The sequence below is a fragment of the Ascaphus truei genome, chromosome 8 (genome assembly GCF_040206685.1).
Source record: "Ascaphus truei isolate aAscTru1 chromosome 8, aAscTru1.hap1, whole genome shotgun sequence".
Classification (NCBI taxonomy): Eukaryota; Metazoa; Chordata; class Amphibia; order Anura; family Ascaphidae; genus Ascaphus; species Ascaphus truei.
In genome coordinates this window covers 11,197,336-11,223,153 of record NC_134490.1, presented here as the reverse complement: position 1 = coordinate 11,223,153, position 25,818 = coordinate 11,197,336, and the positions used below count along the sequence as shown (strand labels likewise).

At 39.6% G+C, this 25,818-nt stretch overlaps 1 long non-coding RNA gene across 3 annotated transcripts; it reads left to right on the top strand.

Moving 5' to 3' along the window:
• The first annotated feature begins 627 nt into the window (after positions 1–627).
• On the top strand, positions 628–23,142 carry LOC142501129 (uncharacterized). Of its 3 annotated transcripts, none has more exons than XR_012803427.1 (3): positions 628–811; positions 1,330–1,377; positions 22,865–23,142. It is a non-coding gene; the product is annotated as an uncharacterized LOC142501129 (long non-coding RNA). The 3 variants fall into 3 exon arrangements; XR_012803426.1 differs by lacking the exon at positions 22,865–23,142 and adding an exon at positions 2,944–3,215; XR_012803428.1 differs by lacking the exons at positions 628–811; positions 1,330–1,377 and adding exons at positions 19,469–19,648; positions 20,385–20,432.
• The last annotated feature ends 2,676 nt before the right edge of the window (positions 23,143–25,818 follow it).

Sequence of the window (25,818 nt, the reverse complement as noted above, 5' to 3'; positions counted from 1 at the left end):
AATAAAATCTGGAGTCAGCAAAAAAAGTTTATATCGTATATTCCATTTCCAAACCAATAATTTGTACATATTTCTTATTTTCTTTCAAAATGCACGTGCTATTCCTAATCGCTACTGTTTTCTGTGTACACGGAATATTTAATTCAATTTCTTTAGTCTGTTAAAAATTATTTCTGTCTTTATGTCATTATTATTGTCATGTTGTCAATATATAACAAAAAGAGTTTCTCTCTCTGATGGTATGTTAATAAATCTCAAAATAAACCAAATTACAGAAATACATTGAGAGCGCACACCCATATCTCACACATTTATTGGTCCTTTGACTGTAGGTAACATTTAATAAATACATTTTCTTCTCGTTAAAGAATTGTTGCACAAGATCATTCCATTAGTAGAATCATCCAATGAGACATATAAGAGTACGGAAGTTTTTGTAATTGAGTCTGGAAGTGCTGGTTTTAATAGGACACACCCGGCACTAAAGGAAAACAAAACAAAACAATTACATGCAAATTACTTACAATGTCATATTATTTAGGGTCCTTCAGGAATGTTAGTGACTCCACCAGGAAGAACGCTGTTTCATAACTGACATGAGGCTCTCACACCTTTGTGTATAAAAGAGGTGAGCTGAGACAGACCAGGCACAGCTGTAGAATCCTTCACTTCCTTTATTCCTGAAGTACAGTCTACTGAACTCTACCCGAGATAACCATGTCTGGAACCAAGGGACATCAGAAACAATGCCCAGACCCATGCAAACCAGACCCATGCAAACCATGCCCACCACCACAGCAATGCCAAGATCGTGAGTATCATGTCTTAGACTTTATTCTCTATTTGTATATATAATACTGCATATATGGGGAATGTATCATTAAGGATATTTGGGGATTTTAAAGATATGTAGGGATTTGTCTTTTAAAAAGATTGTTGTAAACTTACTTGAAAATATGTTAGACCAGCAATTCTCTTATTTGTTTTCTGTTTTCCATCATAGTTTATATGGATAGATAGATAGATAGATAGATAGATAGATAGATAGATAGATAGATAGATAGATAGATAGATAGATAGATAGAGATATTAAACATCCAAAGGGAATAACACACTGATTGCATTTTGCAATTGCTTAAATGTTGAATATAGGAGAAGTTTGAGATAAAGTGTGAACATTTACATTGAAGCAAAACGCTAATTCTTGGAGCAGAGTGAATTGATACTAAGTCTATAAATTGGCTTATACTTATAACTAAATAACGGTAGCAGTTAAACTTCCAGAACCAACAATTGATATATATTTTCTATTTCTTCCCTTTTTTTCAGCTTGCAAGCCAAAGCCACACTGCCATGAACCTGTCCCACAATGCCAAGGTACTGGAAACCTCACTATTTATTATGCTAATGACACACATATGTATATATGCAACCACTTAACATACAGAAGTAACCATATGTAAAATAAAATCAATTTCACTGACAGATAGAGGGTCTTTGCTGCATTTCTCTGCAATGAAGGAACTAACAATGTTCCCATTTCTAACGTATGATACAAACATGCTACTCAACAATATGTCTCTAGTAATCGATGATGGAATATTTTACTCAAAGTCTGTGTATGCCAGGGCCCTTCAACTGGAGCTGGTGGACCAAATGCAGCCCAAAAAGGGGCTTGATGTGGCCCTTAGCAACTGATATAAAGTTAGCACAAGCAGAGCTAAGTGAAACTCTCTTGCCAGTTGGACATATGTAATTTTTGAACAACATCTTCTATGTAATAAAGATATGTAATATATATGGTACAGATGATATTAATGTTTGCAACATTTGAAATTATAGTCATTTTAAGTCTTTAAATTAATCTGTAATGACGTTGTAATAAGATTGTCACCCTTCTACTATTTAAATGTACTTTGAACTGGTCCCTTTGGAGAACTAGTAGAAGAGCCTGTTGTAAGTAGCCTGTCACACCTCAGATCCAGGCAACAAAAGCAATACCTTACTTCTTCATGTTTTTCATCAATCTGTGAACATTCTTTGGATGAGAGAGCAGGACTACAGATGATCAGAAACCAGTTTGCAATTTTTTTTCAGGTTTTACAATTAAATCATATTAGCTGCATTTTCATAATTATTTAGAAAAAATGAAAACATTTCAGTTTTTGCCAAAATATTTGTAACAATTTATTAAAACAAGCAAAGTCACATGACGTATGTAACCATGCGCATTTTCCGTGCATAATGTGCTTTTCGTGTGAAAAAAGGTTAGTGAAAAATGACACATTTTGTGGTGTTCGATCTCTGGAGAAGAAATCACCCATCTCTATACCGGACATGAAGAGCGATGTTTTGGGCAGCACAGGGCCCTTCATCAACTTGCATGCAGCCCGAAATGTTGCAGTTTATTGGACTTTGTGATTACATTGGAGTGGTGGACAATATCGTTGGTTATTTGCACCTTCTTTATTTTATATTTATATGATAGTCCTACAGTTAACATCTTTTTATTATTAGCATTTCAATTACACAGCCATGCTGGCTAACATTTAAATGCTTGTATTAGGAAGATTTGGAAGAGATATGATAGGGATCCTCTAACCTTTCTTAGACGTGCATTGGTATGAGGGAACTATAATCAAAGAGAATATAGAACATGATACATTTTAAACTTAATATCAGTATCTAAGTGCAGGTGAAGACGAGGCCTGCAAAGTTAGAAAGCTCTGTACACAGACGTAATCTATGAATAACTCTGAGGTTGGTCGCCTAATATGTACCACAAATTGATCCTACAATGAAACTAAAAATCAAGAATGCTTCCTGATAAATAGGAAAGCTGCCATGTCTGGGAATGTAATCTATGAAATATAAATGCTATCAGGCTTCTCAGTGATGTCAAAGGCTTCTCCTGCTAATGCTTTATGTCCGTTCTCTCTTTAGATCCATGCAAGCCAGTCCCACAGAAGTGTCACCCTCACCAGGACCCCAAATGTGTAAAGAAGTGTTAAGAAGAAATGATGTCGCAAAATGTCCTCTTTCTGCTATCCCAAGACACCGTCTGAAAGACCTCGTTATCTATTTAATAAAATCAAGTTAATCATACCTTTTCTGACTATCCTGTAAAAGCCAATTCTACCGGCATACACTCATTCTGTAAGAAAGGATTTCCAGAATACATTCAACACGATTAAAGAATGCAATCTTAAAATCTATTTATGTTTCCTGATTTCTTTTTTTACATAGTACTCTGACGTGCTGTACATTTAGAACAATGCTGGTGCAAGATCATTAAACTAACAACTTTTATTCAATCAATTTATAAGATACATTTTGGGGCTGTAATACCATCTTAATAAAGTTTTATATACAGAAATCCCTCTCCTGGCTATAAAATCCCGTATTACTTACAAAATTCTCCTCCTCACTTTTAAGGCTATACATTCTTCTGCCCCTACTGTATGTTCTCTTTTGCTGTCTTACAAATAGAGGTTTTACCTGCATTGTCCCATATATCCTCCCACTCCTCTCTCGTTATTTCTGTCTGGAAGTCTAGAGCCCACAGCTCCATATATTTATGGGCAGGAGTATCCTTTTTTGGAATAAAACCCTGGTACAGGAATGATATTAGCCCTTTTGATGGGTCCTTGTTTTACATAGTTCTTTGAATCTTGTGGGTCTAGGGAAATCTACACCTTCAAAACCCTGCCTTCAAAGTGTCGGACCTGTAGGTACTTAAACAGCTTGGTTTGGGGTAGATCGTACTTTTTCTTCAGTTCCTAAAACAACATTAGCTTATCTTTTAGAAACAAGTCTCCCACCTCTACAATCCCTCTATGTCTCCAGGTATCATACCCTTGTCCCTGAAAACCAGGGAGAAACCCTGGATTACCAAAGAGAGGAGTGAGCCAGGATGGGTTTGATATCACCTTATACTTCTTTTTTGCCATCTGCCAGATTTTTCAGTGTGAACCCGATTACTGAATGTTCAGGCTGTCTCCCCAGCCCAGACCCAGAGCACAACCACAGCAAAGATGGCAGTTTTTTTGACTGAGCTCTCTAAATCTACCCAAACATATAGCCCACCTGGGGAGTGCCAATAAACCATTTGCTTCATATGAGAGGCAATATAATATTTTTGAATATTTGGGACTGCAAGACCTCCTACTTCCCTAGACTCCAGCATGATCGACCTGGCTATTCTCGGTTGTTTGTTTTTCCAAATAAATTGCATAATCCGTTTTGGATTTCTTTTATATTTGTACTAGCTTTTGTACCCGGCTTCGCCCGGGGAGCTGCCGGCACAACTACCCTCGCTTCCGTCACATCTCCCCACCCTCCTTCCCCCCGCTACCGGCATATCTCCCCGCCCCCTCGTCCCCGCGCTGCTGCTGCATCTCCCCTCACTGCCGGCACATCGTCCCGCCCCCCGCTGCCGGCACATCTCCCCTCGCTGCAAGCACATCTCCCCAGAACCTCCTCCCCCCGCTTCCGGCATATCTCCCCGTCCCCCTCCCCTCTCCCCCCTGCTGCTGGCACATCTCCCCACGCTGCTGCCGCATCTCCCCTTGCTGCCGGCATATCTCCCCTCCCCCACTGGTACATCTCTCCCCGCTGCCAGCACATCTCCCTGTCCCCCCCCGCTGGTACATCCACCCCCCCGCTAGCTGGCACCTCCCCCCCCCCCCCGCTGGCACATCTCCTCTGCACATCTCACATCACACAGGGACACACACACAGCCCCGATCCAGCCAAGGAGATACCCCCTCCCTTAGTAGCCAGCCCCCCCCCCCCGCTCCAGCTCTAATATTTTTGCATGACACCCGATGGAAACTTAGAATGTCCATAATTTGGGAGGTGAGTCATATTGGAAGCTCAAAATAGTTGCGTTGACCTACAAATCCACAGCAGAATGTACCGTGAACGTTTTGTGGTGTTACGTGGTGCCGTTTCTGAGATTTCGATGCTTCGGACATACAACCAAATGGAATAACAAACTTAGAAATATAGTATAGATATGGCACAGATATTGGAAGCATCTGAAAATAATACAGAAGTCTAGGGAGAATATTCATCTTAACCATAGTTATGCGCCCTATCCAGGAAATATGGTATATGGTATAGTGAATGATAGTCCATAGTAAGATATATCCCTAAATACTTCAATGTATCCTTTTCCATTTACAGTCAACATGTCGTTTAAGGACCTCAATGTCCTTATCAGTTAATGTTAAATTAAGGGCTTCAGACTTCCCCACATTTATCTTATACCCCGACAGCTCACCAAATCCACTGAGAGACTGCAAGTTCTGGAGAGACGTCAGTGTGTAAGATATAGGAAGTATAATATCATCTGTGAACAGCGACATTTTGTAGCACTCATCCTTTATTTCAATCCCTGTTATATTGGGGGAGGCTCTGATGGTAGCCGCCAGAGGTTCAATGGTTAATGCAAAGAGAGGGGACGAAAGGGGGCACCTGCCTGTTCCCATTTTTAATTATTATCAGATTCCTATCCCCACCTGGAAGCTTCAGGGTGACTATTGGCATCTGATAGAGTGCCAAACCCCCTGTAGAAAATCCCCCAAGAACCCAAATGTCTGTAGCGTTTTGTGCAGAAAATCCCACCATATCCTGTCAAAAGCCTTCTCCGCATCTGGCTCAATAACATAACTTTGGGGTGAAACTTGTTGTAAGAGACGTGTTCAGAGGTACGCAATGGAGACTGTTTTAAGGTGAAATTAAAATAAGGCTTTATTGCGCTTGTCACTTTAAACACAGCAAACATGTAAATCAGCAAACAAAATCCGCTCCACTTTGGAGTATATATACTGTACACTTGTAGTCCAGCTCTCTTTATATGCGTGGTTACGATTCAACGGCCCAAATCATAGGGACATTTATATATATGTATATATAACAGCTGGTTATGGCTGGATACTGCACACTGAGAATACTCTGAGTACCAGCACTCACACAGGGTCGTGAGAAGATCACCCACCAGACGTCAGAACACAGAAGCGGAAGACGACCGTGTGGGCTCTACTTCAGAAGATTTCAAGATACCTTTATACAACAGCGCTCACACAGGGCCATGTGAGTAAGATTTTATTTTTATTTGCATCACTCATTTCCCAGCTTGTTGCTCTAACTGGGGCATTAGACCCTCTGAGCAGCAAGCACAGTACTTATAATTTGTTTGCTTTGATTTCACCTCAACGGGGTTATTATATCCCGTTACCATTCGTATTGTGCTACCCAGTTCCTCTTTGTCGTCCATACTGTCTCTCATGACTCTTAACTCCTTGTGTAGCCTCAGGACCTCGTCGTCAGTATTCACTTGGTTTTGTAACGTAGCTTCCATTTTGTCTCCCAGGTCCATGGTCCTTTTAGCCAGGGTAGAGATTTCCGAGTTGAACTCCAGCACTGCTTTGTCCAAGGCTGACTGGAACATAGTCTGCATTTCTTGAAACGTCCCCTTTAAAACCTGCTTAGTGATTGCTGCAACTCTCTGCTCTTCTCCCTACTCTTGCTCAGAGCTCGATGATGCGGGCTCCCGTCCGCGTGCCTCGCTGCCACTTCCCTCGTCTCTGGCATCGCGGGCTGCTTGCACCTCAAACGGAACAGATCCGGAGAGGATATCTTACGGTCTTTTTTGGGAGGCATACCGGGTGGTTCCCTCGCGTGCCTCAGCTGTTTTGGGGGAGAAACAAGATGCCGATCAGAGGCTCTGACTAAATATTGGCATGCACAGAGCTCTTTCATGTGAATGAAATGCTCCAAATCACATTTTTATAGGTGCTGAATTCAACTGACCATCTCTAATATACTCTCCCACACCTTCCAAACTGCACAAGAGAAAACAGCAGACACGATCCTTACAGAATCAGCATGACAGGCCTGGGACAATTATGGCCCATACCTACTAAACAGTGTAATTCTGCCTAGTGAATGGGTCATATGGTGTCTTCAAGCAGCAGGAGGTGTTGTTATACAGGCACATATCTGTAATGCATTTCTCATTCTCTTATATAGAAGTAATGATTTCTATAATGAATATAGACTACACAGGGAAGAGAATGACTACATTAATAGAGACTGAATTTCCCTATGGCCAGATGGCAGTGTGACCCTTGGTGTATTAAAGCATTGAGGTGACACCGTCCCAGAACAGGTAGAGAATCAAATACCCCACACAGGTTAGTGGGGCAGACTTTAAACAGTTGGAGAATCCGTAACGTCCTATTTTCTGAAGGTTCATTCTATTGAACTCTCCCAGAGATATCTGTTTCTGGTGTCAAGGGACATCAGAAGCAATGCCCAGAACTATGCCAGAAGCAAAGGGAAAAAGCAGGCACTGGTACTCAGGAAAACAAAAAGATGGTGACCTTGAGAAAGAGCTCACGCTCGAAACGCGTTGGTGGGGGTCTGTGTATCCCGTAATGTAGCTGTATTTTTTTGTAGCATCCATTAAATTATTTTTTTATGGGCACACGCTCTCTTGGATTTCATTCATCTTTTTGTTTTCCTGAGTACCAGTGCCTGCTTTTTCCCTTTGCTTCGTGTCAATCATTCAGAAAAAACGGAAGCACACCCCTGCTGTGGAAGAAGACTGGACAGCCAAAAGGATATCACCAACTCTAGTTCTGTTCTGAGTTATTCTATATCACATGCATATTCTCCATTCTGACATTATATGTTGGGACACTTTATTGTGAGGACCCTTACTGCATTGCTCGTGGGGGCCCTAGCCCAATGTCAGATTACAATGGAGTAGTGATCAGTATACGATTGTTCCATGTTCTATGGGTTGGCTATCCCTTATTCATCATCCAGGGGGTTTCACTACAGGAATCATTATATAAGCTTATTGTGCTTTATTTTTTGTACAGTATAATTTGAGGCTTTTTTTTTTAGAGCACCACACATTTTGCCATTTTTTTCCAGAACTATGCCCGCACCACAGCAACATTGTGACTTTCATCCCTTGAACATTTTCTCCTTGTGTTGATTAGGTGACATTCAGGGATTATTTTTCTGATGATGAGAATTTTTCCAAACAATATGCAATGGGTAACTTTCCTTTCCTTTGTATTTTTTGGAGCTAAATTGGATAAGGTGCAGTGTATATGCGAGACAAAATTACCTGTTTTTATGATAACTTTCCCTTATCATATTTTCATCAATCTATGAAATAGACATGTCAGTTGTGCAAAATAAAACACATACCAAGAGAACTTCCCCAAGGCAGAAGACCAAGTATTAACATTAAAAGTTTAAAACTGCTATACATTTTGGCTCTCCTAAGGAGAAATGGTTAACATGGGATAAACAATGCAGTAACTTCTATTCAAATGAATGGAGCCCTGAAGCTTCCCTGACATGGAGAAACAGCTTCACAGTACTGCATATTGAATACTAGACTTAGAGGGGAAATGACTAAAATACGTTGCTGGATGATGCACCAGCGTTAAGTGCCTTGACTTGAATGGCAGGTAACACTGGATCAGGAGCGTTGAACCACATTGCAGCTAAGGAATCTACTTTAGAAAGAACGGAATTTATGGTTTGATGCCAGCGCTACCAATTGTCTAAAGTTAAAGAACAATCAACCTGTTCTAAAATGATAATATATTACAACTCATATCGTCTAAATGGCAAAACACCACATAGAAAATTCATAGTTCATAACTATTAATAGAAAAATCTAAATACATAAAAAATGTAAAGCCAACAATCAGTGTTGGAAGAGTATGAGCAGCAGCACAAGAATACAATTTAATATATTTTGCCAATATGCCATTCTAAATTCCTAAATTAGTAATTTTTCTAAAGTAAATACCTGAGTAGCACTAAACACTGAGATCAAAGATCAGGCTTATCTCAGTGGGGAGTGATACTCATTTGGTTACTATACTGTGTGTGTGTTTTGTGTGTGTACAGTATATGTATATATATATATATATAAAAAAAATGAATAGGCGACACCATTCTGTGGCTAACAAATGCTTTTATTTGTGGCGAGATTTAGAGATACTGTACATTGATCTCTTCTTCCGGCGATGTTACAATGGGTAAAGCAAGAAATGGTTTTACTTAAAAACAGTGCATCATGGAATGTATCTGGACTGAAGCCTATCCCTCCCCCTGTGCAGTGTGCAATTTATGACTTAAGGTGCTAAATGGTCCCTGAATGTTAGTGATGTAAGAGTGTGTGTGTGTAAATATAAATTTATAAGGTGCCCACAGTGTATACAGCGCTTTACAAAAGGTGTGTGTGGGAGTGTATACCAATGGTGTGGGTAGGTGTAGAAATGTAAGAGGGTGTTGCATTACTATTAATGTGTGTACTGTAGATACTATGTGATCCCTATTGGTATATAGGGATAGAATTACATTGTACATATGTATGTGTAAGAGACAGCTGTATGTGCATTCATATAGTGCATTATGTATAGACAGGGCCTTCAGCACTCATGGAAAGAGAGTTCTCATTTCAGAGTAGTGACTCATGAAGCTGCGGTCTCGGTTTAGGCCACCGCTAAGTGTCCCGAACAGTTGCATAAATTTGTATTCATGCAACCGTCTCTCTTTCGGTGTTCTGAGATTACATTTGAGTATGGCCACCTTCAGATCATTCATCTTATGGCCAGAGTCAGAGAAATGTTCGCCGACAGAACTGTCTCTTGTTCCACGTGTGATGCTGTGGCGATGCAGCTTCATTCTCTTGTTAAGCCCCTGTCTGTCTCACCTATGTAGTAGCAGCCCCCCATGACATACACACACACATTCTTACATCACTAACATTCAGGGACCATTTAACACCTTAAGTCATAAATCGCATACTGCACAGGAGATAGGCTTTAGCCCTGATACATTCCAAGATGAACTGTTTTTAAGTAAAACACTTTCTTGCTTTATCCATTGTAAAACGGCAAGAAGAAGAGATCAGTGTATCCGGTAAGCTCACGCAAATAAAAGCATTTAATTAACCACAGAACAGTGTCGTCTATTCGTTTTTGATTATTACGCTCGGCGAACACAGTACAGATACATGTGCAGTACAGATATGTGTTTTGTTATAGAGACGCATACAAAAGTAAAGTGTATTTAAGGGTATATATCAGGTGCTGCAGTATATGTCCCTTTTCAGCTTTAATTGAACATTTTTTCTCTAGCTGTAACGTTTGAGACATTGTATCAGCTTGGTTTACTATACCTATTTATGATTTGCCACACTGTGGCTTTCTCACTCCCATTTAAGTGAGCTTGATTGATCCTTGTATCATATTCCATTCTATATCTACCAGGACTGTTATTTTGAGAAATACTCTAGATTAACCCTAAGAGTACCATCTTCCTAGCGTATCCATTATCCATATGCTGTTTTTCTCTCACTGAGGGGATTTTATTCACATATGTAAATAGTTAATTCAAATTGTTGTTAGTATTGCATATATGTTAATAAAAATGTATTATTTTTAGTGGAGTTTCCTACTAGCTACGGTAGTTCTCATGTATACCTGATATAGAGTTAAACACTCTGGGTTTATTATACCCAAATATATATTCTACTACTGTACCTGCTGCATGAGTGCAATCTAAGATTACGCTTATAGTGCCGGCGACGGCGAGGTGACGTCAGGATATGGTTGCTGGAAAAATCATATTGAGATGACTTCCAGCGATCGCGACCAAGCCGTTGCGCCGTCACGCCGTTACGTCGCGCTTACTATAAACGAACACGAGGGCGGAAATGTATTTGTTGTGACGTCGCGTCGCTGCCGCCGGGACTATAAGCGCAGCCTAAGAGGGGACTCTTTTTTGACCCCCTGTGGGGTTTAACATTATATTGTATATACTGCCTAATCCCTTATGCACAGTCAGTTGTACTATTATATCATATATCAGTGAATTAGGTTGAGCGGCAGACCTTGTTTGTTTGTAGTTCATTTCAGAACCAATCATTTGTATATTTCTTATTTTCTTTCAAAATGCACTTTCTATTGCCAATTCCTACTGCCTTCTGTGTACACTGAATAATTTATTACATTTCATTAATGTCTGTTATAATTATTACTGTCTTTATGTCACTATTATTGTCATGTTATCAAAATATAACAAACAGTTTCTCTCTCTGATGGTATGCTACAGCATAAAAACCCCTCAAATAAACAGAAATACATTGAGAGTGCACCCCCCATATCTCACACACGTTCCCAAACATGTTCCATTCTGTAAAGCACACAGTGTATTAGGATGATCCAAAGAAAACAGTAACATACAAACACTGATAAATCAGAAAACATATTTATTGGTCCTTTGTTTGTAGGTATTATTATTTAATAAATACCTTCTCTTCATGCTAAAGAAATGTTGCACAAGATCATTCCACTAGTAGAATCATCTAATGAGACATACAGTATAAGAGAACGGACGAGTTTGTAAATGAGTTTGGAATTGCTGGTTTTTTTTTTTATAACTTGAATTTTATTGATGAGTACATGCTTGTTATACATATATATATAAAAAAAAAACATTTAAACAAATATTGTTCAAAATAGCATGTAGTGAACATTAATTAACACATAACTGACCCACATGGTTTTTCGAGCCCTATTTAACCATGTGGTAAAGGATAGTCATTCCTATTGTGAGGAGTCGGGGGATAATAATAACAGAAATAAATTATAACAAAAAAAAAAAAAAAAAAAAAAAAAAAAAAAAAAAAATTAAGACGGGGAGGGAGGAGGGAAGAGGGAGGGGGTGTAGGATGGGAATGGGAGAACGGAGGAAATGGATGGAATATTCTCTGAAGGCTGTTGAGAGGTCTTTGCTGCCGCCGAATAGCCGCAGTAGCTAAGGAAAGGTATATATGAGCGAACTCATATTGTGTGAGGTATTTGTTGTGGAAATGGGCTTCACCTCTCTGTAGGAGAACGCATCTATTGCTATCATAGCCAAATTGTGTCACGCTCTACCCCGGGGATGTCTGTCTGTGCTAGCCAAGGGGTCCAGACTTTTAGGAAATTGTCGCCAGTGTCATTAACTAAGCTAGTTAATTTTTCCATCTGGCAAATAAACCAAATACGATTCCGAATCTTTGGGATAATTGGAACTTCGGGGCGTTTCCATAGTGCTGCGATCTCACACCGCGTTGCTATTGCGAAATGTGCAATGAGTTTATTATGCGATTTTGATAGGCCTTTTACTGGTCTGTTTAAGAGAAACAGCCATGGGTCTGGGGGAATAGAGAGGTCAAAAATCCTCTGGATCCAATTTCTAATTTGTTCCCAAACTAGGGAGATCCGAGGGCAAGACCACAGCATATGTAACAGGTCAGCTGTTCCTCCACATTGTTTGGGACACAGTGGGGAGGACCCTGGAGCGAACTTAGATAATTTGAGTGGGGTGAGGTACCACCTCATTAGGACTTTATATGCGTTCTCCTTCAGTGTTGTGCATATGGAACTTTTGGCAGTGGCTAAAAATATGGAGATCCAATCTTCTTCCTCTAAGGTCTCCCCTAGGTCTAATTCCCATTGGTTTTGGAATGAAGGGGTTTGCAATTTAGATGTAGCGGACTCGACTACCTCTCCATAAATCGTAGATATAAGTCCCTTAGTGTCGGTTTCTACCCGGCAGAGCTTTTCGAAATTTGTCAGGGGAGGGTATGGGGCGGATTTGTTGTAAAATGCTCTTATCTGGAGGTATTTATAGAATTCTGTGTGGGGGATGTCTTTTTCTAGTCTGATATGGTCGAATGTTTTGATTTTTAGGTTGTATCCTTCTAAATCTTTGAATCTATTATATCCTTTTAGTTTCCAGATAGAACTGTTGTTACCAATTAGGCCCGGTGCAAAATTCGAGTTGTTCCAAATAGGGGACATCAAAGAGCATCTTGATGTGAGTGAGTTTTTAATTCTAGTTGCTTCCCAAACCGATAGAGAGTTGATCATTGAGGTGAGCGGCAGGGTAGCGGGTTTCCTCGCTAATTTAGGTAACCAAATCAGACTACTGAGCTCTAATGGAGAGCACGCAGCACTTTCTAATTCTACCCATCTCTTCAATGTAGGGTCAGAATGCCATTGAATAATATGACTTAATTGAGCCGCTTTATAGTATGCTAACAGGCAGGGTACCGCCAAGCCGCCAGCTAAGGTAGGTCTTTTCATATTCAGTTTATTTACTCTCGGTTTCTTTCCGTTCCAGATAAAGTTAGATATTGCAGACTGAAGTGAGAGTATATCCTTCAGTTTGAGTGGCACTGGTAATGTCTGGAAGAGGTATAGGATACGGGGAAGTAGATTCATTTTAACGCTATGTATCCTACCTATCCAAGAAATCTTCTTGGAAGACCATCTGATTAGGTCCTGTTTCAACGTCCAAATTAGGTTGGGATAATTTGCATTGTAGATGCTTTTTGCATCTTTGGTGATATGAATTCCTAGGTATTTTATAGACTTCTTCTGCCAATTGAATTTGAAATTTAGTTTCAATAGTTTTTCCGTATGTCTAGGGAGATTGATATTCAGAGCTTCAGATTTGGTTTGGTTTATTTTAAACCCAGAGATTGTGGAGAATTTGTCTAGTAGATCAAATAGATTTGGTAATGAAGTGAGGGGTTTTGAAAAGATTAGTAAGATATCATCTGCATACAGGGCCGCTTTATGGGATTGAGCGTATGCGTTTAACCCTGAGATATCAGTATTATCTCGAATGCGTGCTGCCAGAGGTTCGATACATAGGGCAAACAGGAGGGGAGATAGAGGGCACCCCTGTCTTGTGCCGCTTTGAATTTGAAATGGAAGTGAGGGGAAGCCCTGATGTATAACCCTAGCGGATGGGCTTGAGTACAGCGACATAATCGCTCCGCTCACCCTATCCCCGAAGCCAAATGCTGTTAGCGTCTCTTTTAAGTATGGCCAGTCGATCCTATCAAAAGCTTTTTCAGCATCCAGACTTAATAGCATAGTTTGAGTGTTATTTTTATTTGCCAATTCTAGCAGATCAATAAATCGTCGGGTGTTATCCGCTGCTTGTCTTCCTTTGATGAAGCCGACCTGATCTGGATGTATTAGTCTGGGTAGGATTAGACTTAATCTGTTGGCCAACAATTTAGCATATATTTTTATATCGGTATTGATTAAGGAAATTGGCCTATAGCTTTTACAATTCAGCGGATCCTTGCCAGGTTTGTGTATTAGAGATATAGACGCCCGCAGCATATCCTCGGGGATTGGGGCTCCTGCTAGTATAGCGTTGAACATGTGGAGCAGCTGTGGGGCTAGTGAATTTGAAAACTTCTTATAGTATAGCCCCGAGAAACCATCTGGTCCTGGTGCCTTTGATGGTTTAAGTTCTTTGATGGCCTGAGACACTTCTTCTAATGTGAAGTCGGCGCCCAGGGCCTCTTTGTCCTGCTCTGTCAATCTCCCTATCTTTGAGCTGGTTAAGAAATCTCTTAGAGCTCTGCTCGTGTTGATATTATGTGCCACTTTCTTACCATCATATAGGGAACTATAAAATGAACCAAATTCTTCTACTATTTTTTTGGGATTGGCTGTTTGTATGCCTGATTTTAAGCGTATAGCTTGGATGTTAAACTTAGATTGCCTATCTTTTAAAGCTCGAGCTAGCATCGTATCCGGCCTGTTAGCTTTTTCATAGAATTTCCTCTTGGACCAACTCAGGGAGTTATCTGCTCTGGAAGTCAATAGCATGTTTAGTTCAATTTTTGTATCTTTTAGATCATGAGTTGTTTGTGAGTCGGGATTAGATTTGTGGTTTAAGATAAGGGAATGTAATTTAGATTGGAGCCATTTAATTTTTGAATCTCTTTCTCGTTTTCGTTTAGCTGTGATGTTGATCAATATGCCCCTTAAGGTTGCTTTATGAGCCTCCCAAAGTATCATATGGGATTCCACAGAGCCTGTGTTTATTGTGAAAAATTGAACTATTTCTTGATCTATTATATCACATATTTCAGGTATCTTTAGAATAGACTCATTAAGTTTCCAGTTTGCACCTGGCCGATTGGGTCGGATATTATTGCACCTTAGCTCTATTGGTGCGTGGTCAGACCATGAAATATCATGGATCTCTGTTTGCGTGACCATAGGAACCAGGTGGCACGAGATAAAGAGGTAGTCGATTCTACTGTATGAGGTATGTGGGTGGGAATAAAAGGTGTAATCTTTGGTAGATGGATGGAGCTCTCTCCATATATCCACTAACTGGGTGTCTTTCAGGCCTCTATGAAGGGCGGATTGCGCTTTTTTATTGTCAGAGACTCCTCCTCTTGATCTATCTATATCTGAATGCATTGTTATATTGCAATCTCCTCCTACAATGACGCAGCCTTTGGCTATTGAGTTTAGTATTTTGAAGAATTTATCAAAGAAAGTTGCGTCTTGTATACAGGGAGCGTATAGGGAGGCCAATGTAATAGGCTGTTCATGGATCATTCCTACTAATATAATATAGCGGCCTTCGGTATCTTTTTTAATTGTCTGTGAGACAAATGGGATTTTATTATTGAACAGAATGTCTACCCCTCTTTTTTTGATTGAAGCTGATGAAGTGAAATATTGGGAGAAGCCCTTGTCTAGGAATTTGGGTGGGTTGTTCTTACTGAAGTGTGTCTCCTGCAAGAACAACACATCTGCCTGTTTTCTCTTGTAGTCCGTAAAAGCTAATTTTCTTTTGATTGGACTATTAAAGCCCTTTACATTGTGAGATATTAAGGTTAACGCCATGTGTCATAGTGGTAGAAGTAACCAGTGTAAAGACCCTTATACTCACCTTTAGCTATTGCTCCGTTGAATCTATCCGATGTTCCTCTCATAAGTGCGTCGATTAGTCTCATCCATAGGGCTCCGTTTGTCCATGGGAAGGTAGGGAAGGGGACATAGGAAGGATAGGTAGACAAAACAAGGGAGGCTACAAGAGGGATATAACGTGGGTTAAAAAGCAACATATAAAAAGGGAAAAGTATAAAAAGGAGTGAACAAAAAACAGGAACGTGTCTCGGGAGCCCCCGAGGGATGTTCCTGTGCCCAGTAGGTAGGTCTGCTGGCTCCATCTCATGGATGAGCCGGACTCCTGTATTGGAGGCAATCCTACCTGGGACTTGTGGTTGGTCTCTCCTGTTGAGGGACCAAAAAGAAAAACACATGCGCGTCGCCGGGGATAACCCCACCGGCACAATTTCCATAAATTCAATAACTTATTAACTGCGGCAGCTTAATTTGGGTTTCTTGAGTGCCTCATAACATTTAGAACCTTAATATGAACAGGAATATCAATTATATTCCTCCAGGGTAACCGTAAAACCTAATGTCAATCATAATCAAAACTTTCTCAACGTATAGCAACTATGAAGCAATATTTGGTAGACTATCGTAAATAAAGCTCCGATCTTATTGCGTATATTATTGCGGGGAATGCCTGTACATGACATATGACAAATGATACAAATAAGGCATATAAAACAGATATATGGACATATAAGGTAGATAGGGCGACTATATATTCCTAGAATAAATAAACATATCTTTACCCAATGCATAGGATAGTGAACAATGTAAAATGTATCAACTGTATTAACTGCTATTTTGTTGAGGATAATAATCCAAAAGTTATGAGAGATATAATCATATACACTTCATATACCTCTTATGTAAAGTATAGATCCTAATAGTTATATATACATTACACTGCTCAATCACTTACATTATCGATATAAATTATGTGTGGATCTTTTAGGAGTCTGTCGTCTCGTATGGAATCTCTGAGTCAACTATATTGAATGCTATTTTTATATGACATTAGGTGTCTACTATGATTATCTGGGGTATATTGGTAGAGATAATAATGCAACTAACAGTGTAGAAAGTGAATAATAGAGGATAATAGTATATAGAATAAACAGTGTCTTGTATATAGCTAAAGATATACATATAGAGTATAGCATAAATTATACGTATAAAGTCTACCTACCTATATATATATATATATATATTCCTACGAATGTATACCTGAACATCCCATATGCACAGATTATTCATATAGTACACCTCTAATACATGCATACTATAGTACATCTCAACATATTATAGCTTAATATAGTATATTACATAATATATATATACACGTCTACATCTCCTAATTATACAGCTCCCTAGTATATATATATATCGTGCATACAATATAGCATATAAATAGAGAACAAAAGGTATATGTACTACCTATATACATATACCGCATACGTACAACATACATATATATACAGCATGTATATGGCACATAGCATACAGTGTAGTATAGTATGATATAGTATATTACAGTATATATATATATATACGTCTACAACTCCTAGCTCTGCAGCTTCCTAGTGTATATATATTGAATGTAGATATATACTATATAAATATATACAGTGTATATATATTGTGCATACAATACAGCATCTAAATAGAGAACAAATAGAGAACAAATAGAGAACAAAAGGCATATGTACTACATATATACACATACAGCATACGTACAACATAGACATATATATAGCATGTTTATGGCACACAGCATACATCAAATATATATTATAAAGTATATAGCACATGCATATATTCATTTATATTCATTTATAATCTTATGGTTTTTTGAAACTTTTGTGATTATTGTAACTTTATTGTAACTTTATTTTGAAAACTTAATGTAACTGTAACCGGGAACGGGACTTGTAAGTACTTGAAAGTGGGGCAGGCTATAAGTCCAATCGCCTACTGCCTCTCCACTTAAGTCTCACAGAGGAGTTGCTGTCTCTAAGATACAGGCTCCTGTATCGGGGCACAGCCATCTTGGGCATACGAGATCTCCAAGAAGTGTCCAAGATCTCGCGAGAGGGAGGTGCTTGGCGATGACGTCAGATCTCTAGCGCGGGAAAGCCATTCTGCCTCCCGCTCACCAAGGAGAAGGACCAAGGGAAGATGGCTGCCGCTCTAAAGTTGTGGACGGAGCTGCTCCGAGCACACCATCCTCTGCAACGGCCCTGGTGAGTCGTCCTCCTGCTTGGTGGTGTGTAATTAGAGGATATAGTTGGGTGTAAGGCTTCAAAAAAGGGCACTGCTGCATGAGAAGGATTTATTTAGCTTTATTTGGTGCTACGGGTATCGGTGGCATCGTTGATCCTTGAGCCATTCTTGGGACGGGCAGCCTTGCTCCCAGTGGTGGTAGGTGCCCTCGAGCTGGGTGAAGGGGGGCGAGACGGGCCTTGAGGTGATCCTGTGGCCCCAAGTTTGGCCAAAAAGCCCTCCCCGTCCTCCGGTCTCCGTAGAGTGTGTGCAACACCATTTTTGACAGAGAGCAAAGCACACGGGAACAACCAACGGTATTTAATATTGCTATCCCTGAGTGTCTTTGTGATATGGGCTAGAGCTTTTCTTTTGGTGAGGGTAGCTGGTGCAAGGTCCTGGTAAACCTGGAGCTTGACTCCTTCAAACTCCAGAGACCTTGCTTCCCTGGCAATCCTACACACCTCCTCCTTGGTGCGGTAGTGATGGAAGCGGGCCACAATATCTCTAGGGGGGTCTCCTGCTTGCGGTTTACCACGCAGAGCTCTGTGGCATCGGTCCAAACAGATTTCTGACTCCGGTTTATCTGGGAATAGGTGTTCCAGCCAGTTGTTGGTAAAATCTGCCGGATCTGTTATATTTTCGGGTACTCCTCTCAGGCGTATATTACACCGTCTGTCGCGGTTTTCTGCATCTTCTGCCTTATCTTCTAGAAATTTAATTCTTTCATGCAGTGTGCTGACTTGCTCTTGAGTTTGTGTTAGGGCAATGGTTGTTTCCTCTGTTGTTGTCTCTAAGGTGGCCGTCCGCTCACCTAATGCATCTACATCTTGTCTGATGGCCCAAAGCTCTGTTTTGAAAAATGTCTGCATTTTGGCACAGAATTCTTTAAGATCTTTTCTCCGGACCATCTCTTCATCTCTATCCTCTTCTGTAGAGGATAGATAATCGGGGTCCATGTTGGTTGTTTGCGCGGGAGTCCCCGGTTTATCTGCTGGAGTGCCCCCTTTCTTCCTGAGATAAGTGGAGATTTGCTGGTTTTTAGTCCGCGCTGTTTTATTAGAAGCCATCTGTGGAGGTTTATTTATCTTTCGTTCTGTTTTATGACTGTGAGTATCTTGTTTTGCCGCTTTTATTTCAAAATCATGTGCCGGTGGGGACGGAGCTCTGTGGTTAGGACTCCATTCTCTCCACCGCCGCGCATGCGCCTCTCGGAATTGCTGGTTTTAATTGGACACACACCCGCTCCTTAAGGCAATAAAACAAAACAATTACATGCAAATTACTTATAATGTCATATTATTTAGGGTCTCAGGAATGTTAGTAACTCCACCAGGAAGAACTATGTTTCATAACTGACATGAGGCTCTCACTCCTTGTGTATAAAAGCGGTGAGCTGAGACAGACCAGACAAAGCAGTAGAATCCTTTACTTCCTTTTATCCTGAAGTACAGTCTACTGAACTCTACCCGAGATAACCATGTCTGGAACCAAGGGACATCAGAAACAATGCCCAGACCCATGCAAACCAGACCCATGCAAACCATGCCCACCACCACAGCAATGCCAAGACCGTGAGTATCATGTCTTAGACTTTATTTTTTATTTGTTTAATACTGTTAGAACAGTGAATGTGTCATTAGGGATTTGCCTTTAAAAAAATTGTGTTGTAAGTTTATTTGAATATATGTTAGACCAGCAATTCTCTTATTTCTTTTCCACCATAGTTATTAATATATATATATATATTAAACATCACAATGGAATAATACAGTATTGCATTTTTCAAAGGCTGAAATTTTGAACGTTGAAGCAAAACTGTTATTCTTGGTGCAGTATGATAAACTTCTATTGGAGAGAAAATAGTGTACGGTTTTATACTAAGAGATTACATTTCCTAATTTTAATTACTAAAATAACATTAGCAGTTAAACATGATGTGATATCATAATAAGTATTATACGTAATAGTGTAATAACCAATGGGTAATTAATTAAATGAGAAGCAATAATTCTAAAGGTTATCTCTGTGACTCTGTGTGTCTGATGCAGGAATAGTTTAGAGGGTCTAAAAGTGGTTCTATTAAAATAAAATAAAAGCTCTGCATACTCTGGTATAATTGTGGGACTTGCGTAACTACCACTTTATAAATCCCATCAATCCTTACAGTATTTCTGAGCATATGACACCTGTAAAGGCAATACATGTGGGTTGAAGAGTAGGAGACAGTTTAATGTATTTATACATATGTCACTTTTCATTCCAGAATCAGCAATTTATATATATTTGTTATTTCTTCCTTTTTTTCAGCTTGCAAGCCAAAGCCACACTGCCATGAACCTGCCCCACAATGTCAAGGTACTGGAAAAATCACGCTTTATTGTGCTAATCTCACATATATGTAACCACTTTTCATAAAGAAGTAACCATATATACAATAAAATAAATGCTATTGACAGATAGATAGAGGGTCTTTGCTGCATTTCTCTGCATTGAAGGAACTAACAATGTTCACGTTTCTCACAACATGTTAAGGCCGTTGTATAGTAGTGATCTTGGTAGAATACACTTTACATAAAACCATGGAGGGAGGTAAGGGTGAGACTTTCAAAATTATATAATTTTGGGGCCCACTAAAAGATCAATGATCAATCAGGGTTCTCAGATGTTCTAAGATTGTAAAAAGGCCCCATGGTCCCTCTCTGACATTTCTTATCCTTCTTTTATCCTATTTTCTCACTCGCCATAGACAATTCCTAATATAACTTGACTTCAATAGGTCACACAAAAAGTGGATAATACATCAAAGACTAAGACTATAGTCATAATCTGCACTATTGCCCACTTGAATCAGTGATATCTGCCATTTACTTTAATTGTGCTTTGATGATGCCCGGTCTATGGGTCTTAGGCTTTAAACTGCGATAGCACAGATCAACTACTATCACATGGATACATGACTTCAATGGGGCTTTCTGTGCGATAATGCTGGGTCAGAACTATCACATTTGATAGAATTAGGGTCTACTTTATGTGGATTTAACAGAAACATCTGAAATCAGAGCCACTTAACGTAAGATACAAACGTAATGCTACTAAACAATATGCCTCTAGTAACTGATGGGACACTGAGGGAGTGTTTTACTCAAAGTCCAATAGTGTAGACCCCGGCCCTTCAAATGCGGCCCAAGAAGGGCATTGATGTGATACTTAGCAACTAGTATAAAGGTAGCAGGAATAGCAAGTCTTAGGCTTGTAATAAAGTGCATGCTGGTGCGTGTGCTTGGCATAGGCATTTCGTTGGTAGAGGGTAAGCAGTGACGTGCGTGGCTAGGGGCGTGGCTATGAAATCACAGCACTAGGCCGTACTGTGATTGGTTCGTAGCGTTATGTAGCGTGGCGATATCGCGAAAAATATAATTCTCTTGCATTTTCTCTGGTCTGCTGTGCCACTGATCACGGCAGTGTGTGCGCACGTCCCAAGTATACAAACGTCTGGCTGACACAGCCATTTATAATTGACGCGCACGGCAGCGCTTGCGCACACTATATTACAGCCCTCAGGTAGCAAAGTGAAACTCGCTTGCCAGTTGGACATATGTAATTTTTCAACAACATCTACTATGTAACTATGTAAGTAAAGATATATAAATATATGGTACAGGTTATATTAATGTTTGCAACATTGTGAAATTATAGTCATTTTAAATCTTTAAATTAAGCTATAATTATATTTTATTAATATTGTGGCCCTTCTACTATTTAAATGTATTTTGACCTGCCCCCTTTGGATAACTAGTAGAAGATCCTGTTATAAATTGCCTGTCACACCTCACATCCAGGCAACAAAAGCAATACAATACCTTACTTCTTCATGTCTTTCATCAATCTGTGAACATTGTTTGGTTTAGAGAGCAGGACTACAGATGTGCGCTCTGATCAGAAACCAGTTTGCAATTTTTGACAGGTTTTATAATGAATCATATTAGCTACATTTTCACGATTATTTGAAAAAAAAAAAAACATTTCAGTTTTTGCCAAATATTTGTAACAATTTATTAAAACATGCAAAGTCACATGACGTATGTAACCGTGCGCAATGTGCTTTGTGTGTGAAAAAGGTTAGTGGAAAATGACACATTTTGGGGTGTTCAACCTCTGGAGAAGAAATCTCCCATCTCTATACCTGACTATGTTTTGGGCAGTGCAGGGCCCTTTATAAACTTGCATGCAGCCCCAAATGTTGCTGATCAATAGACTTGGTGATTACTTTGGGGTGGTGGATCATACTCTTGGTCACTTGCACCTTCTTTATCTGTTATTTATATGATAGTCCTAGAATTACCATCGTTTTATTTTTAGCATTTCAATAACACAGCCATGCTGGACAATATGTAAATGCTTCTATTAGGAAGATTTGCAAGAGATATGATAGGGATCCTCTATCCTTTCTTAGACATACATTGGAATGAGGGAACTATTATCAAAGCGAATATAGAACATGATACATTTTTAACTTAATATCAGTAACTGAGTACAGGTGAAGACGAGATCTGCAAAGTTAGAAAGCTCTGTACACAGACATGTAATTTATTAACAACTCTGAGGCTGGTCCCCTAATATGTACCACAACCTGATCCTATAATGAAACTAAAAATCAAGAATGCTGCCTGATAAATAGGAAAGCTGCCATGTCTGGGAATATAATCTATGAAATACAAATGCTATCAGTCTTCTCAGTGATGTCAGAGACTTCTCCTGCTAATGCTTTGTTTCTGTTCTCTCTTTAGATCCGTGCAAGCCAGCCCCACAGAAGTGTCACCCTCACCAGGACCCCAAATGTGTAAAGAAGTGTTAAGAAGAAAGGATCGCAATGTCGCAAACTGTCCTCTTTCTGCTATCCCAAGACACCGTCTGAAAGACCTCGTTATCTATTTAATAAAATCAAGTTAATCATACCTTTTCTGACTATCCTGTAAAAGCCAATTCTACTGGTATACCCTCATTCTGTAAGAAAGGATGTCATGAATGAATTCAACATGATTAAAGAATGCAATCTTAAAATCTATGAATGTTTCCTGATTTCTTCTTTTACATACAGTAGTACTCTGTGCTGTACATTTTAGAACATTGCTGGTGCAAGATCATTCAAATAACAAGGACCTCTCTACTCATTCAATTTATAACATAAACTGCATGGAAACTGTATTCTTTCATGTAAAATCTTATAACGTTTTCAAACACTGAGACCGAGCCCCACACGTGTAACCCTTCTTGCCCGGCTTTAAAGGTGTTTAAATTGTGCTGAATATATAAACATGGCAATTCTCAGTCTGGATCTGTGTCGGTTGGGTGTGGATATGCAGATAGAATAATCATGAGTGCCAGGAACTTTTAGGAGAACTAGAGAGAAAAGAAACCCACTTGCTAGCACCCACTCTGAATGATACATGTGAAGATTAAAATGACTTTATTAAAGCAATCAATAAAAAATATGGTATTAAAATGACAATACTACACGAAATGATCCTAATGGTGGGTGCCAGGATGAACACCCCGGATCTATAGTCAGGGATAGGTATTGACAATTTATACCTGTTAACCCAAGAATTAATCCCTTGCCTAAGAAGTCTAATGTGAACAGTGGGAATGAGGAAATAATGGTAACCACCTAGTTTGTGAGGAGCATTAAACCTGTTCCCATATTATAACACAGTAATTACCCACAACTCGAATCAGTTGTGTGGTTGCTGTGTAATTAGCCTGGAAGGACTGTTGATGGAATGAAAACACCACATGCAGATGAAAGGGTCTGAGGCTGTATGAAAAATGGTGTAAACACACTAGCTGCTGAAAGACACACTGTGTAATATGGTGTTAGCTGGTAATGCGGGGGAATATAGGCACTAAAGAGACTTAGTATATATACGTATCTATGATCAGCAATGTAGTTAAAGTAGAGATACTGTCAGTTGCCACAGAATACCACGGTGTGTAACAGTAGTACCTAAACTTAAATTTACGATGTGTTGAATTCCAACTAGATTCAGAAAAAAAGAGTATAGATAATAAAGAGTAGCAGGGGAGAGGGGAGGGGGTGGTACCACCATCCACCCTGTTCGCCTCAACTATAGATGATATCGTGGTCTTACTTCTATCAAATGCGAACTGAACCCGTCCAGTCCTGACTACGATTGGGGTTTCCACATTGTTGTTTAGGGAGGGGGTGGGGGGACTTATAGCCCCCCCTACCCCATACAGTCATTTGGTTAGGTCACTCTGTTTAGTTCAACTCAGCTCACCTCAGCTCTCCAGCCATGGATAACATTTTCTATAAAATTCATTAGTGTCTCTGGAAAGCGGTTAGTTTTTCCAACAACATCCTTTTTTCCACCGTTTATTTGGAGGTGGGAGCTTGTTTTTTCCAGGCAGCCACGGTTGTGCATCTGGCCGCTGTTAGAATAAATAAGATCAAATGTTTAAGGGGTGGCATGTCCTCCACTGGTTTAGCTAGTAGGTAAGTTAGTAGGTGGGTCTATAGGTATTGTTAGTCCTGTCGTGGCTCTAATCATCACTTGGATCATTAGCCAATAATTTAGTTTAAAAAAACTTGTTTTTGTGAGAGTAAAAAATATTGAGCAGAATTGTCAATTTATATTCTAACCCCTGAACATTTAAGAATCACGTGAACTTGAAGTCACTCAGTCACCAATTCCACAAACATTTCATGTTATGTGTGTGACTGTAGTTTTACTGATTTTAATGAGCGAAGGTGTCACTCTGTACTGTCATCTATAAACACTTGTGGGCAATAAAGAATACGAAATCCCAATGAGCTCAAACCTCTTGTCTTATACCAAATATTCAATGTACAAACTCAATAAATGCAATTGAGAATGAATGTACAGTACTTTAATTGATGTCTTATTGATTGATGTCTTCTTTCAGGAATGATGTTATGTCTTTATTATACACATGCTATCAAAATATAACAGAACAATTTCTCTAGTTGTATCTGCTCATCTTGATCTTATAGTATAGTACAATAAATAGTTTAACACCATCCTAATAAAACATTAATTCCTATACAGTCACATATCTGTAATGTATTTCTCATTGAAATAATAACATATATAATTTCTATAATGAATATAGACTACACATTAGTAGAAACTGAATTTCACTATGGCCAGATGTCATTGTGACCACTGGGGTATTAAAGCAGTGAGGAGACACCGTCCTGGAACAGGTAGAGAATCATATCATATATTTCCCGAGGGTTAGTGACACAGACAATAAACAGTTGGAGAATCCTTAACGTCCTGTTTTTCTGAAGGTTCACTCTATTGATCTCTCCCATAGATAACAGTGTCTAGAGTCAAGGGACATTAGAAGCAATGCCCAGAACTATACCCATGGCCGCAGACAAATTTCCCAGGGCCCAGGTCTACAGTTCTGACCGAGAACCCCCCCACCGTCGGCAGTGTTACAAGCCCCATATCACAGCTCGCGAGCCCCCTCTATTTCCTACCCTCTTACCATGTATTTCACCCCTCCATCTCATCTCTCACTCCCCCCCCCTCCATCAATTACCCGACTCTCACTCAATCCCTGCCACCCGCCTCACATGTATTTCTCTCCCCTATCTCACTCGTACTCCCTCTTTTCCTCACTCACCCCCTCTCTCCTCTCACTCTCCCCCCTGCATCATTTACCCCACTCTCACATCCCCACAAAATATAAA